The sequence below is a fragment of the Rattus norvegicus genome, chromosome 4, assembly GCF_021556685.1.
Source record: "Rattus norvegicus strain SHRSP/BbbUtx chromosome 4, alternate assembly SHRSP_T2T, whole genome shotgun sequence".
In the NCBI taxonomy this organism is placed as follows: Eukaryota; Metazoa; Chordata; class Mammalia; order Rodentia; family Muridae; genus Rattus; species Rattus norvegicus.
Window position 1 is genome coordinate 133358649 of NC_141537.1, and position 14020 is coordinate 133372668.

The window sequence follows — 14020 nt, forward strand, 5'->3', positions numbered from 1 at the left end:
AAACTATGTACATGAAATATATTTTAGGTCCTGTAAAAGGTTCATGTTTTCTTTGTTAAGACATTAATGCATATTCTATAATATTCCAGACCGTCTAGTGAGTACTTTAAAATACACGAAATAAGTTCCTGCCGCCGCACCTCTCACGGGCGACTGCAGACAGTAATAACATCTACTATTTATTGAATGTTTGCTGCGGCCTAGGCTCTGATAATAAAGGCTTCTGTCAAGTTGGTTGATAGTCTCACAAAACCTCGGACATCGCCGGAAAGTCCACATTTGGAGATCACATAGAATTAAATAAAAATCCACAGTGTAGCCAGTCCTTGGGGGAAAGCATTGTTTTTAATTTCTATGATGATCCTGCCAAATCTAACTTATTTATGGTATGTAGCTGGCTGTACGATTGTAACTCTGGGAAGCAGCACTTTATTTAAATATGACATCTCTGTGCATAGTCCATAAAGAACAATTCCTACTGTGATCTTCTTCATCAGATTCAACTATGGTTTGTGCTGCTTTTCTGTTTTGTTTTGTCTTCTTTTTTTTTTTCCCACTTATAACTATACCAGCAACGAAAGCCTTAGCTTGCTCCTGATCCTGGTCTGAATTTTAACTGTCTTAAATTCTACCTTCGCTTACACGAGGAGGCTACAGACAGATTGGCAACATGTTTTAAAGACAAAAGGGAATGCTGGCCGTAAATCCCATGATAGATGGCACTGGTTTGGGATATGATAACTGTCTGATGTGCAGGCTTATTGGAGAACCCCACACCCATTTGGTTTACATTACAGGGACATTTCACTATGGCTTAAGACACTGTCCATTTTCAACACTGTCATACCACGTTCACAGGGAACAGGTTTTTAATTGCTTTGTCAATAATCAACTGGAGGTTTCTTTTTAAAGCAAGCAAGGTTGTGTGTGTGTGTGTGTGTGCGTGTGTGTGTGTAAATAAAGGGCATGGGGGTAGGACGCCACCTTTTGGTGATAAAACAAATAGAAATCCCCTTTTAAACCTGCTGCTGACATCATTCTAGTTTTAATTACACCAAGGCAAAGGTGCTTGTCCTCATTTCCGTATGTATTAAGTAGTGTGTGTGTGTGGGGGGGGTGCACAATTAGCTAATTAAAGCTAACCAAAGCCAGTATTTCCCTAGAGGCATCAGTATCTGTCCCGGTCCTGCCATGTACTATTAAACCAAACATCAAATGTGAACTTCATTCTCCAAATGCTGTGCCAATGCACATACGTGCAGTTTGGAGAAAGGAAAGAGACTGGGTGTTTGCCACGTAAGAGATAGATGCTGGATGTTCTGGTAAGTTTACAGTTAGTAAAGTAAAATCACGAGGTGCGGTGGCTGTACATTCCTGAATTTGTCGTAATTCTCGAATAACATACTACATTCACAGGAGTACAGTTATTACACTAACTGTCCTAAATATTTTCATTTACTTCAACCCTTTATTTTTCTCTCACGTGATGTGGGAAAAACCGAATCTCTCCTCCCAAGTGAAATGCAAGCACAGTGGAGAGCAAGTCACCAATGGCTCTTTGTGAGCATTTCAAAAGAAGAATTAAAAAGTGAACTTCAAAAGAAAATATGTGACAAGAGTGTTCAGCTGTCATGACTGAAAGCCCAGCCCCACCCCTTTTGACAATTTGAAGGATGGGACAGTGACTGGAAGGGAATATGGCTGTCAGTATGCTATGCAAGTTGATGTTAACACTCCCACAATGGGAAAAAGGGTGTGTACGTCCCAGCACCACCAACTGCTGGTGGGAAGGTGAGGCTAGAGCATGGAAACCTTTCACCAATGCCAAGTAACTGTCAGTGGTCTGACCAGGGTTAGAAGCCAGGTCCCCGGACTTCGTGTCTTTCTGACAGCCCCACCCAACCAAAGTAGGAAGTCGCTGTATCTTAAGCAGGTGGTCTGGCACTCCACAAATAACCACTGTGGTAGAGAAAGTGAGGCCACCATAAGTCACGTTCAAATCTAGCCTCCTCAGCCTTTCTCCCACTGTGGGTAAACAGCCAAGAGGAGGGAAGGGCAGAGAAGAGGCGAAGCCTGTGTGGACTGCTCTTACAAGTGGAAGCTAAGATTCTTTCCTTCCAAGATGAAACTGGCTCATGTACTTCACTGGAAGCAAACAGAGGAGCCACTGTCTGTGCCTTGAGATCCCTGTCAGTTCATATAGGCCAGCAGTAGCAGAGGTCTCATTTTACAAGATATAGAATTACTAGGCAAAGAGACAGTTCAGGGCCCAGGAAGCTGAGTCACAGAAAGTGACGGACTCTGCTTCACAAAGAGTGTTCCTCAAAAGCTAGCTGAAGAAGTTCAGCTTTTTTTTTTTTTTCTTTTTTTCGGAGCTGGGGACCGAACCCAGGGCCTTGCGCTTGCTAGGCAAGTGCTCTACCACTGAGCTAAATCCCCAACCCCTAGAAGTTCATCTTTTTACTAGGTCCTCTGTGTGTGTGTGTTCATGCACACAGAGGTATTCCTCAGAAGCCGGCCACCTTGACTTTTGAAATAGGGTCTATTGACCTTCATATGACCCCCATATAGGCTAGGCTGGCTGGGCAGCAAACCTCCCCAGTGCTGAGATTTTATGTATGTACCATCATACCCAGCTTGGTAGGGGAGGTGCAGATCTCGTGCATGGATCTGAGTGTGTAGGTGGACAGACTCAAGTTCATCCACGTGGAAGCCAGAGTCACTTGTCTTCCTCTTAACACTGCCTTACTGCCTTTAAACACATTGACTCAAAAGTCACCCTCATCCCCATTCCTGTCTCTGCTTCAGTTAGGGTGGCTGTCTAGCCAGCTCTCCAGATCTGTCTCTAGTCACTACCCCGGGGGGGGGGGGCAGACATGGGCAGCCATGCTCAACATTTTGTGTAAGTGTTAAATGATTTGAGTTCAGGTACTGATTCTTGCTTGAGAAAGCACTGAGTTATGTCCCCAGCCCTAGTTCTGGTGGTGGTGTGTGTGTGTGTGTGTGTGTGTGTGTGTGTGTGTGTGTGTGTGTGTGTGTGTGTGTTGGGATCAGGATCAGACTCAGGGGCAGCAGCTAAGCAGCTGCTACTCTGGCAGAGGATCCCACTTTGGTTCCCAGTACCCACTTTGGGCAGCTCACAACTGCCTGTAACTCCAGCTTCAGAGGACCTGATGCCCTCTTCTGGCCTCAACTGGCACTTCACTCATATGCACGAATACACACACACATACATGCACATAGTTTAAAATAAACCAAAAAGCGTTCTAAGTGTGTGGCTTTAAATGTCGATACAGCTAGGGAGATGCTCAGTCAAGAAACTTCCTGCTGTGCAAGCATGGGAAACTGAGTTCAACCTCCAGTCTCCGTGTAAAAAGCCAGGTCCGGCAGCATGATAACCCCAGGGGTGGGGAGGCAGGGAATAAAAAAGCCCCTAGGAAGACAAAGCAAAAAGTGAGGATGATCAAGGAAGACACTCACCTCTGATCTGGCAAACAAACACATACACCATAGACACAAAAGGTGAAAGGTATGGTGGTTCACATTTGTAGCCTCATACCCAAGAGGACAAGGCAGGAGGATTATGAGTTGGAGGCCAGCCTGGGCTACCCTGACAAACTTGCTGGTCAGAGGGAAGCACGGTATCTCAGAAGCCACCTTGAACAGTCAGATTCGAAAGCTCCATTTTTTAAACCAAGCCCCCAGCTGAGCCCCATGCTGATTCAAGCAGAGGACACATGGTCCCTTTTATAACAACTCACATCTCAAGAGATGTTCTGTAAGCTCTGTGCTCCTGCCGAACTCTCCACACAGGCTTCTTTGGTAAAACTTGGTTGGTTTCTTGTTTTTCAACCACTTACAAAGTTAAGCTACTAAATCACCTATGTAAACCATGATTAATTCCTTTGACATTAATAACAGGGTGACTTCTCTCTCCTGTTACCCCAAAGAGCCTGCTAATTGCCCTCCGATTGTTTACTTTTGTATTGTTTTATGAGAGCCCAGAGAAAGATGGCAGATAGCCCCCACCAGGCCTGAAACAAATGCCAGGCAGGTTTTGGGAAGGGTGAACACACAGCTCTGACTACACCTTGTTAGCAGAAGGGCTTTGCTGTCTTTGTTTTGTTTTCTTTTTTTATGGAAGGGATGACGCCTCCATAATTATAGGTGTTGCTGTTTAAAACTCAGAATGTTTTCCAAACCACCAAAGGGCCACACCTCCAGCACTCGGGAGCCATCCAGCCCTCTTCTCTAAACAGTTGATAGAGACACATCTAAGCACGATGAGGTGTACATCCAGCATAATGAGAGGCAGAGGGACGGCGTCCAGGTAAGGTTGCTTCTCGAATAAACAAGACAGAACCACAGGCCCACCCCCATCCCAGATCCGCGGTGGGTTTTTATCTGAAATTCTCAAAAGACGGGCAGCTCACCCTCCTGACAAGACAACAGGTTACTGTTGTAAACCCCCCGAAAATAATTAAAACCATTGTTTTAATACTATCCTAAGGCAGTGTAATTAAGTCAGGGTGAGTAATTGTGTATCTGAATTCAAAATAAGATTTTGCATGTAGAGCAAAGTTCTGATGGTAATCTCGGAGAAGTGCCTTGGCTTATATTTCCGAGACACAAGTGCCAGCTCAGCATTTACAATAGGCCTTGTGAGAAGGCTGGAGACAGAATGTGTTTGTGGAAGAGAAGCAGGCAGGTCTGCCCACCTTCAGGAACAGGAGGCCATATGTTCCAAGTACTAGGAGAGTTGAGGAGGAATGGACGAGCCAACATCTTTATTGATTAGAACAACTGAACATGGGATTGTTTATTGTTTAAACAATGTCTACAGAATAACAAGGGAAGCTTCCTCACTTCCCTCTCTCCGACCCTGGAGGTATTCTTGACCTATTATTAAAAAAAAAAAAAAAACTTTACAAACATCCAAATCTGATTTGCCAAAGGCTGAGTCCTGTGGTATTAGACTGGAATGGAAGGTATTCATGTGGACACTGTTCTTAAAATGGACAGCCCCAAGATAAATAGATACAGAAACCATCCCAGATGTATAGACACAGGGGAGTTGATATGCAACGTGCTTCCTAGCAATGTCCTTTGGTACAAGGGAGAAGCAACAACACCCCGATATCAGTGAACACATCCAGCACTCCAAGCTTAGTTTCTCAATACCTTTCTCCAATAAAGAAAAGAGGGCTTCCTGGAGAGCAGGTTTGGTCCACAGAGGCGATAAGGATACCTGGAGCATCTCAGTGCACCCCAGGGACGGAGGAAGGAGGAGCTTCAGGGGAAGGACACGCCATCTCCTCCATCCCGAGGTTGAGTTGTCTTGAGCAGAAAAAGAACAATAGGATTTTTTTTTATATATGGAGAAGGGGTACTGTGTCCCTAGGATGACTGGGGGTCAGTGTTCTGTGTTCAACATATAGGTAACACACAGCACGAGCTACAGAGTTTGTTCAGGTGGCTGAGGTTCTTGAAGGAGTCCAAACTAGCAAATTTGAGTATACAGGGTCCCAACAAAAGAGAGAGGGAGGGAGAGAGGGAGAAAGAGAGAGAGAGAGAGAGAGAGAGAGAGAGAGAGAGAGAGGTAGGTGCTGGTGACTACTGTCATCCAGAAAGAAAGCCTTTATGTTTTCAGGAGAGGGGAAAAAAAACCCAGACTTTTATCTAAACATCAGTTTTTAACTGTAAGCTAAGCCAGATCGATACCAGCCACAGAAGAGACTGAGCCCCCACACTCCATTCATGATGCCTGTTTGGGAGAACCAAGTAACCAATTAATTGGTCAATTTAGCTGGCAAGATTTGTTTCTTAAATAAATAAACTGAAAACAGGCAAAAAGAAGAAAACCATGAATAGTACATTGAGATGTTCCTAAGTTCCTTCCCAGGCTTAAATAAGCCATCCCAGGTTCCCCATAAGGAGAGTCATCTTCAGTCTTGAGACAGTCTTGCTATATAGCCTAGACTAGCTTCAGACTCACCGCCCTCCTGCCTCTGCCTCCCAAGTACTGGAATTACAGAGTGTGCTAACACTATATTCTGAATTCCATCATTAGACGTACATCCTGTATCTGTGTTTGCTGCCTGCTTTCCAGTCAATGCAGCGCCATGAAGTTGAATTCCTGCTTCCTAGAACTTCCTAGAACTTTAGCTCCTTAGGAGGCACAGTCGATGTAATCAGGTCACAACTCAAAGGCTTTGTGGTGTGGTGTGGTGTGTGTGTGTGTGTGTGTGTGTGTGTGTGTGTGTGTGTGTGTGTGTGTTTGCATACATGTATACATTTGTGTGGAGGGAGGTCAAGGACAACTTCAGGTGCCATTGAGTTTCTTACTGGCCTGGAATTCACTGAGTAACCAGGCTGGCTGGCCAGTGACCCCTAGTTATCTTCTTGTCTCCATCTCCCCAGTACTGGAATTACAGGCATGGGCACATACTATCATACCTAGCTTTATATGTGGGTTCTGGGAATTGAAATGAGATACTGATGCTGGCCGTGAAGACACGTGACCCACTGGGCTCTGTGCCCAGACCAAGATGAAAGTCCTTAGAGAGGGATCCAGAGCAGAAGGACCACATCCTGAAGTAAAGGTCCCATCTGAAAGGACAGTACAGTGAGGAGCCCTTGCCGATGATGTTCACTGAATATGTACAACGTCATCATAGCAGATTGGAGTCACACAGGTCCTCTGTCTCTCAGGTCAGTGGCTGGCAAATTTGCTGTACATTAAAATCACGTGGAAGATCTTCCTACCAGCTACAGATTCTGTGATTTAATGGCTCAGAATAAGAGCACTGGGAATCTTAGAAACCTCCTAGAGGGTTGTCCTCTGCAACAAAGTTGCAGACCTTCTAGTCTGGGTGACTTTATCAACACTTCCCTGGAAGAGACCTGAAGGCCCTAATTCCCTCTACCCCCAACATTGTTCTTCCACAGTAGCCAGCAACCTTTTCTAGAACAATTCAATCGATAAAGCCAAGAATGGTTCTCCCCAGGGGACCTAAAGTCAATAGTATTCTTCAGCAAAGCCTTTGGACCCTGCAGATCGGGATCACCTGGGCAGAAAAGGGCCATACCAATTCTACCACAATTCTAAAGTGTTGGCAAGGTGCCAGGGAGTTCTGGTGCACATCAAAACAGAAGGGAAGCTTGACAAAGAGTAAGACCTAAAGGAACAAATCAGGATGTCACAGCATTGTCAAAGTTTCCTACACATAATAAACTCTAATGGTCTCTCTTTCCAGAGTTGGAAATAGAGTCACCACAAGGTTAGTTGAAATGCCCAAGAGTCAGAAAGGGTACAGTCTGGGCTTCTTTCTGACTCCTTATCTACCAAAAATGCCAGCACCAGTTGTATTTGGCCAGCACACCATGATGAACGAATTCCTGGATCGTTTCCACTCTTGGTGATAGCATCCCCCTTTCAGAGGATGGAGCAAGACACAGAAGGCGTACGTACGGCATATCCCGCTGTGTTCTCTAATGGCTCAGCTAGGTTCAAGCCCCGGGACTGTCTTCTTCTAGTGAACGCTTACTTGGGAAGAATCCCTGGGCTAGATAAGAACATCAGAAGTGTGTGTGTGTGTGTGTGTGTGTGTGTGTGTGTGTGTGTGTGTGGTGTGTGTGTGTGTGGTGTGTGTGTGTGTGTGTGGTGTGTATGTGGTGTGTGTGGTATGTGTGTGTGTGTATGTGTTGTGTATTATGTGTGTGTGTGGTATGTATGTGTATGCATGTTAGGTATGTGTATGTATGTGGTGTGTGTGGTGTGTGTGTTTGTGGTGTGCATGTATGTTGTGTGTATGTGTGTGATGTGTGTATGTGTGGTGTGTGTGTGTAGTGTGTGTGTGATGTGGTATGTGAGGTGTGTATGTGTGGTGTGTGTGTGTGATGTGTGTGTGTAGTGTGTGTGTATGTGGTGTATTTGTGGTGTGTGTGTATGTGGTGCATGTGTGATGTGTGTGTGTGTGTGTGTGTGTGTGTATGCATGTTCATTTGCAGGCAGAGAACAACTTATTTGTCATTCTTCATTTACTATCTACCTTGCTTTTTGAGACAGGGTTTCTTTGTGGTCTGGAGCTCACTAAGTAGGCCAGGCTGGCTGGCCAGAGAATGCCAGGGATCCACTTATCTCTACCCTTTGCCCCAAGATACTAGCATGGGCCATGAAGCCCAGCTTTTTTTTTTAATATGGGTTCTTGGGCTCAAACTCAGGTTCTCAAGTTTGTTTCACCAACCAAAGAATCCCTCAGTGCTGTCTTACATCCTCCCACCATGCTCAGAGAGATAAATCAGACATACAAAGACAAACACCCTTTACCAATTCTTCATGCAAGGAGACAGAGCCAGACATAGCAGGCCAGACCTGTAATCCCAGCACTTAGGAGGCAGAAGTAGGAAGAGTAGGAAAGGAGAAGGAAGGAAAAGAGAGAGGAAAGGAAAGAGGGACAGATGGTTGGTGACAGACCTGGAAGGCAGTTCAGAAGATTCTCCCTCTCTAGCAAAGACATTCACTTGGAGCTGGGCAAGCTTCCTCGTGTCTGACTGTCAACCTTGTTCCTTGTGGAGCCAGGTAAGTTTGGGCCTGGGGTTCTGTGCATTGTAGGAGGCTGACCAATGCAGGACCAGTACCTGCCTCCAGCCAAGACAACCAAGGTTATCTCTAGACCTAGACAAATGTCCCCAAGGGTCAAAATTGCCCTATAGTAAGAATCACTGCTCTAGATGGACCTCCAGGCAGGCAGGCAGTCTCTCTGTCCATCAGTATTCCAGTTGTTGCCAAAGGTATTTATCTGATCACTTCCCCTCCCAGGAAGAGCAGCGGCCAGCCTATTTCTATCTGTAATTGAGTAACCAGGTCATTTCCTTTGCAAACAGACTAGCTGGAGATGAGGCTCTTTGCAGTGTGCTCGGAGCTTTGAGGTGGGCTCCTCTGCTCGGGGGCTACCAACCCATTTCCACATTGGCAGTCTCCTGCCAGCAGGGCTGCTTCCACCCTGGGGAAGCCGGTTTTATGAGAGTTGGACACTTAATAAACAAAGTACTATGTGCGGTGAGCCTCAGTCTACAACCAAAATACGTTACAGGAAGTGGTAACCAATGGAATCCGGACCAGGGTATGGCCTCTTATAAAGATACTCTGAAGGGGGCTGGGGATTTAGCTCAGTGGTAGAGCACTTGCCTAGGAAGCGCAAGGTCCTGGGTTCGGTCCCCAGCTCCGGAAAAAAAAAAAAAGAAATAAAGATACTCTGACTAAAGATACTCTGACTAAAGTTCCCCTTTCCCTGGGATGCCTGGGCCGTTCTTTCTCAGTTCTGGGGCTGGACGCTTCCAGAGGGACTGGATAGATTTTTATGGATGGGGTTGGCCTCTCTCACCTCTTTCTTTACTCACCGGTCTCACGTCTCTGGGGCTGCTAAGCACCAAACATTGCCCAAGTGAAGCTGCTATCTTAATGAGTGGTTGTGAAAATGCTGAGATGAAGGCCAAACCGATAGAACAATTTGGAAAAAGTAACTTGTTCCCAAAGCCTCGACTAACCTTGACAGAAACAACCTTTGACTTTAAGGGCCCCCTCCTGAGAAGCAGAAGCAGGCCTCCTGCCTGGCCTCTTCTAAAAGCTCAGGCATTCAGTCAACAAACGCACAGTGTGGCTTACTGAGAACTGGGCCCCATTGGCAGCGCTAGACAACAGCAATAAATGAAATATGGAAATCCCTGGACTTACACTGGGATTCTGTCCCAGGGAGTGTCTTGGTGAACTATGTCATTTTTTAATGAAGCGTTTTCTGTGTAGGGTATGTGTGTATACATTTGTGGAAGGAACACATATGCCCTCATGTGTAGAGGCCTGAAGTCAACCTTTGGTAGTATTCCAGGGGAGCTGTATACTTTCTGTCTACTTTATTGTGAACCAGTCTCTCTCGCCCTCTCTCGCACTCTCTCGCTCTCTCTCGCTCTCTGGCCTGGAACTCAGCAAGCAGACTAGACTGTCTGGCCAGTGAGCCCCAGGGATCTCTCTGTTTCCCAAGTCCTAGGATTATAAGGTGCACTACCATTGCCTAGCTTTTTTAGTGTAAGCACTAGAAATTGAACTCAGGTCCTTGCTTGCATGGCAAGCACTTTACGAACTGAGCCATCTTCTGGTGCTCCCTTACTCCACCATTTTTTTTCCTAAAGAAGAAACCTTGAAGTGTTCATTGCTAATATAAACGGAGCAGGTCAGCGAGGGCTAACTAGAGCAAATGGATGATAATGGTAAGATGGTTCCGGACATACCACAAAAGGCATCAGAAAGTTAATTTACCAACTGCAGACAAAAGCCAGGACACCATAATCTTTGCCCTCAGCACACCTGGAAATCGCAACTCAGCAAAGAAAGTGATATACAGTACTTAGAGGGAAAGAGAGGGAAGAAAGGAGAAGAGAGGAAGAGTAGTGTTGAGAGAGGGATTGGAGAGAGGGTGAGGAAAAAGGAGGATGGAGAGAAAGACAGAAAGAGAGAGAGAGAGAGGGAGAGAGAGAGAGAGAGAGAGAGAGAGCACATATCTTAGTTGTACATTTGCTGTAGCATTGCACTGAAGAGCTCTGAGTCCAGAGAGAAATGGGGGAATGAAGATTACGGGGCTGGCATACCTACAGCACTCCAACTGGCACAACAAAACCAGCCCTTCCTCCAGGCAACAGAAAATAGCCTCTACTGCAAGCTTGTCTCAGCACACAGAACAGCAGAAGGCCAGAGAGGCCAATCAAATCTTCTGCGCTGTCTCTAGCAGGTGCCAGGGGCAGCAGGAATCTTATGCTCCCAGGGAACGCATTGTGGATTTTCTGGGTCAGAATTCAGAAGTTCGAATTCTGGGCAAACGATGATAATGGTCTGTATCATTTATATTGTGGTCCCCGAGGAAGATGCAGAATCAGTGCTCCAAGAACATCGAGCCAGGCCGGCCAGCTGTTTGCCTGGTGGAGCACTGTGCTGGCTCAGAGGTCACATGCTTCCCAAAGCTTGCCAGCCAGTACCCGGTTGTTTGTTTGTTTCCATCTTCCCTGTAAACAGTTTGGTCTCCTTCCAGGGGAACAAAGCTAATGTGAGCCTTGCAAACACACACACGCTACCCACAGGGATCTACCCTGGCATCTAAGAAAGCCAGCTTTTTCTAGGGCAAGGAGAGGCTTAAAGAAGAAGAACCTGGCTTTTCTCAGGGTTTCAGCTCCTGCTGAGGATGGAATAATACGTTTGAAAAACTCACAGGAGCCCTTTCGTTAGGGAGTGATGCTAAAATTGGCTCTTCCAGCTTGTAATAAAAGAAAACAGACCTTAGGATTCCATCCTGTCTAGCTTTCTTACAGAGTCTTCTAAAATTTACCCCCATTCAAGATCACCTCATGCGAGACAAGAATAGTCCATGTCTATGTTATATATTAAGGGTACAATGATTCTATGCAGTTGAGGCTGTGCTGGGGATATTGGTGCATTGCTATTTTTAGTTTTATATTATTATATTATTGTGCGTGCATACTTGGGGGGGTGCGTGTCATGGTGTATGTATGGAGGTCTGAGGATAGTGTTGTGGATGGCTCCCTCTTTCCACTGTTACATGGGTCCTGGAGAAGGCGCAGAAGAATCAGTAGATTCTTTCCCTGTTGAGACATCTTGCTGGCCGCACTACCCGACTTCATCTTCTCTAATTTTGGCACAAGTGATCCTTGCTATCTCTTCTGGTCTCAGCTGGAATGCCCCATCCTTGGAGACCTTTCCTGACTTGGCTTCCCCCTCCTGATTTAATATCAAAATTCCTCACTTGTTTCCTGTTTTATATACTCATGCATGGCCTGTCTCCCTCCAGAGAAATCAGCCCCATGTAGCCAGAGACTGAATTACTGTGCTCAACTAGAACTCCTCAGTGGCAGATGATAGCCAAGGCAGAAAGACTGATGAATGAACTGCCAAGCGACAGGGCCACTCTGCCATCAGGAGCCCCATCTCTTCTGGTCTGTTCTCCATCCACATGAGGTAATCATAATGACTCCTGACTTAGAAGTGAGGGACGTAGGGGCTGGAGAGAGGTCCAGAGTTCAATTCCCAGCAACCACATGGTGACTCACAGCCATCTGTAAAGGGATCCGATGCCCTCTTCTGGTGTGTCTGAAGACAGCGACAATGTATTCATATACATAAAACAAATAAATTTTTTAAAAGTGAGAGTTATAGGTTGGTCTCAGCCTGCTATGTATTCAAATGCTAAATATTGACCTCCCTAAGATCTGGTTGCCCGCCAGTGAGCAGATCCTCATGTATTGCAATGGATGCTATCTAAACTTTGCTCCCCAATTTCAAACTATTAGTTAAATAAAGGTGGCTCCAGCTGATTACTGGGGAAAATAGAAGAGACAGAGTTTCAGTTACTGGGCCCCAATTACTGGGTCACAGGTAGGGACCATGAGGAGGAAGGAAAAATGGAGAGTAGAGGAGGAGGAAGACAGGGAGAAAACAGCAATGGGCCAGAAGCATGTGTCTGAATGAAATGCCCCCCACAGCAAAAGTAACCCAGGAAAGATTTAAACAGCAAGTGTTCATCTGGGAAGTATACAGTCTAGCAATTAGAAAAATCTGTTTTAGCAGCAATCCCACAATAATCGTGCTAGAGCTGATTTTAAAAAATATCCCATAAGACTCTGCCTTGATTATTGGGAGGGGGGGTTGGCCAGGTCATACTAATAACTAATAGACCTTATTAAAATCCATTTACAAGTGAGAGATTCGTGGGCCAGGAAGATAGTTCAGTTACTAAAGTATTTGTCACACAAACAGGACAACCTGAGTTCCCTTTGAAGGACTTACATTTTTAAAAGGCCACATATAGTGGCTGGGGAAGCAGGGTCAGGCAGATCTCTGAGGGTCACTGGCCTGGACACTCTAGGAGCTCCAAGTCACCAATGAGATGCCTTGCTAAAAAAAACAAAAAAACAAAAACAAAAACAAAACAAAAAAAACAAAAAAACAAAAAAACAAAAAAAAAGTTCCTGAGGAATGGTAGTTAAGGTTAACTTTGTGGCTCCCAAATGCATGTGTATATGCACATGTACTCACACAAACAAGAACCTACGTGTACACATAAGAGGAGGAGGGGGAGGAGCAGGAGGAGGAAAAAGAGGAGGGGCAGGAGGAGGAAGGAAGGGAAAAAGAAAGGAAGAAAGATAAAGGAAGGAAGGAGGGAAGGGAAGAAGGAAAGAAGGAAGGAAGAAAATCAGTTGGCATTGAAAGTTCTATTGACAGGAACCACAATGGTGGTGTGGCCATGCTATGTGAGGGCTCAGAGAGGCCAGCAAGAGGTGAGGGCATGAAGGACCTCAGGAAGCCCCTAGAACTTTCATATGCCCGTGACTAACAGTACTCAGTAGCATGTGACAGATTTGATAGCAAAGCTAAGAGCAGACACACAGAACCTCGGCCTTTGGTCTCTTTTCAGATATATGTGCATGTGTTCTACTAGGTGTAAACGATGACATGGACACCAGGGTCACCAACATCTTTTAATGATGCAAATAGGCACATAGAAAACCTAGGAACATCTTATAAGATTGGAAACACGCTACGTGAACAAAGCAAAATAAAAGGATTGTATTCAGAACTGAAGTACACAATGTAGCCATGAAAGAATGCAAGTGACTGTATATAAACTGTACATACAATGTATGTATTACATATAAACATACACCACACACCATGCATGGCATACCATACACATAAACATATTACACACCTCACACAAAATTGTAAATACACACATGTATATAACATACCATATATATATGCACATATATACATCATATACTCCCACTGTATGCACCCATTGTACACTGGATACACATATATTGCACATACCCTTCCATGCATCATACACTGTAGACATACAAACACTATACACAAATATATACATGACACATACACCTGACATACGGCTACACTCACTGCACATGCATCATATACTACTATGTGCATATGATACAT

At 45.2% G+C, this 14020-nt stretch overlaps 1 protein-coding gene and 1 long non-coding RNA gene across 6 annotated transcripts in view; one reads left to right on the forward strand and one right to left on the reverse strand.

Annotated features, from left to right (window-relative positions):
• The window catches only part of LOC102555037 (uncharacterized), a 58367-nt gene that overhangs the window by 5381 nt on the left and 38966 nt on the right, over window positions 1–14020 (forward strand). The window contains exon 2 of one of the 5 annotated variants that reach the window (XR_015686923.1): window positions 11856–12022. The exons of the other annotated variants lie outside the window; for them this stretch is intronic. This is a non-coding gene — a long non-coding RNA (uncharacterized LOC102555037). The remainder of the gene's footprint in view (window positions 1–11855; window positions 12023–14020) is intronic. 5 annotated transcript variants of the gene reach the window in all.
• The window catches only part of LOC147994997 (uncharacterized), an 82018-nt gene that overhangs the window by 5130 nt on the left and 62868 nt on the right, over window positions 1–14020 (reverse strand). The window lies entirely within an intron of this gene.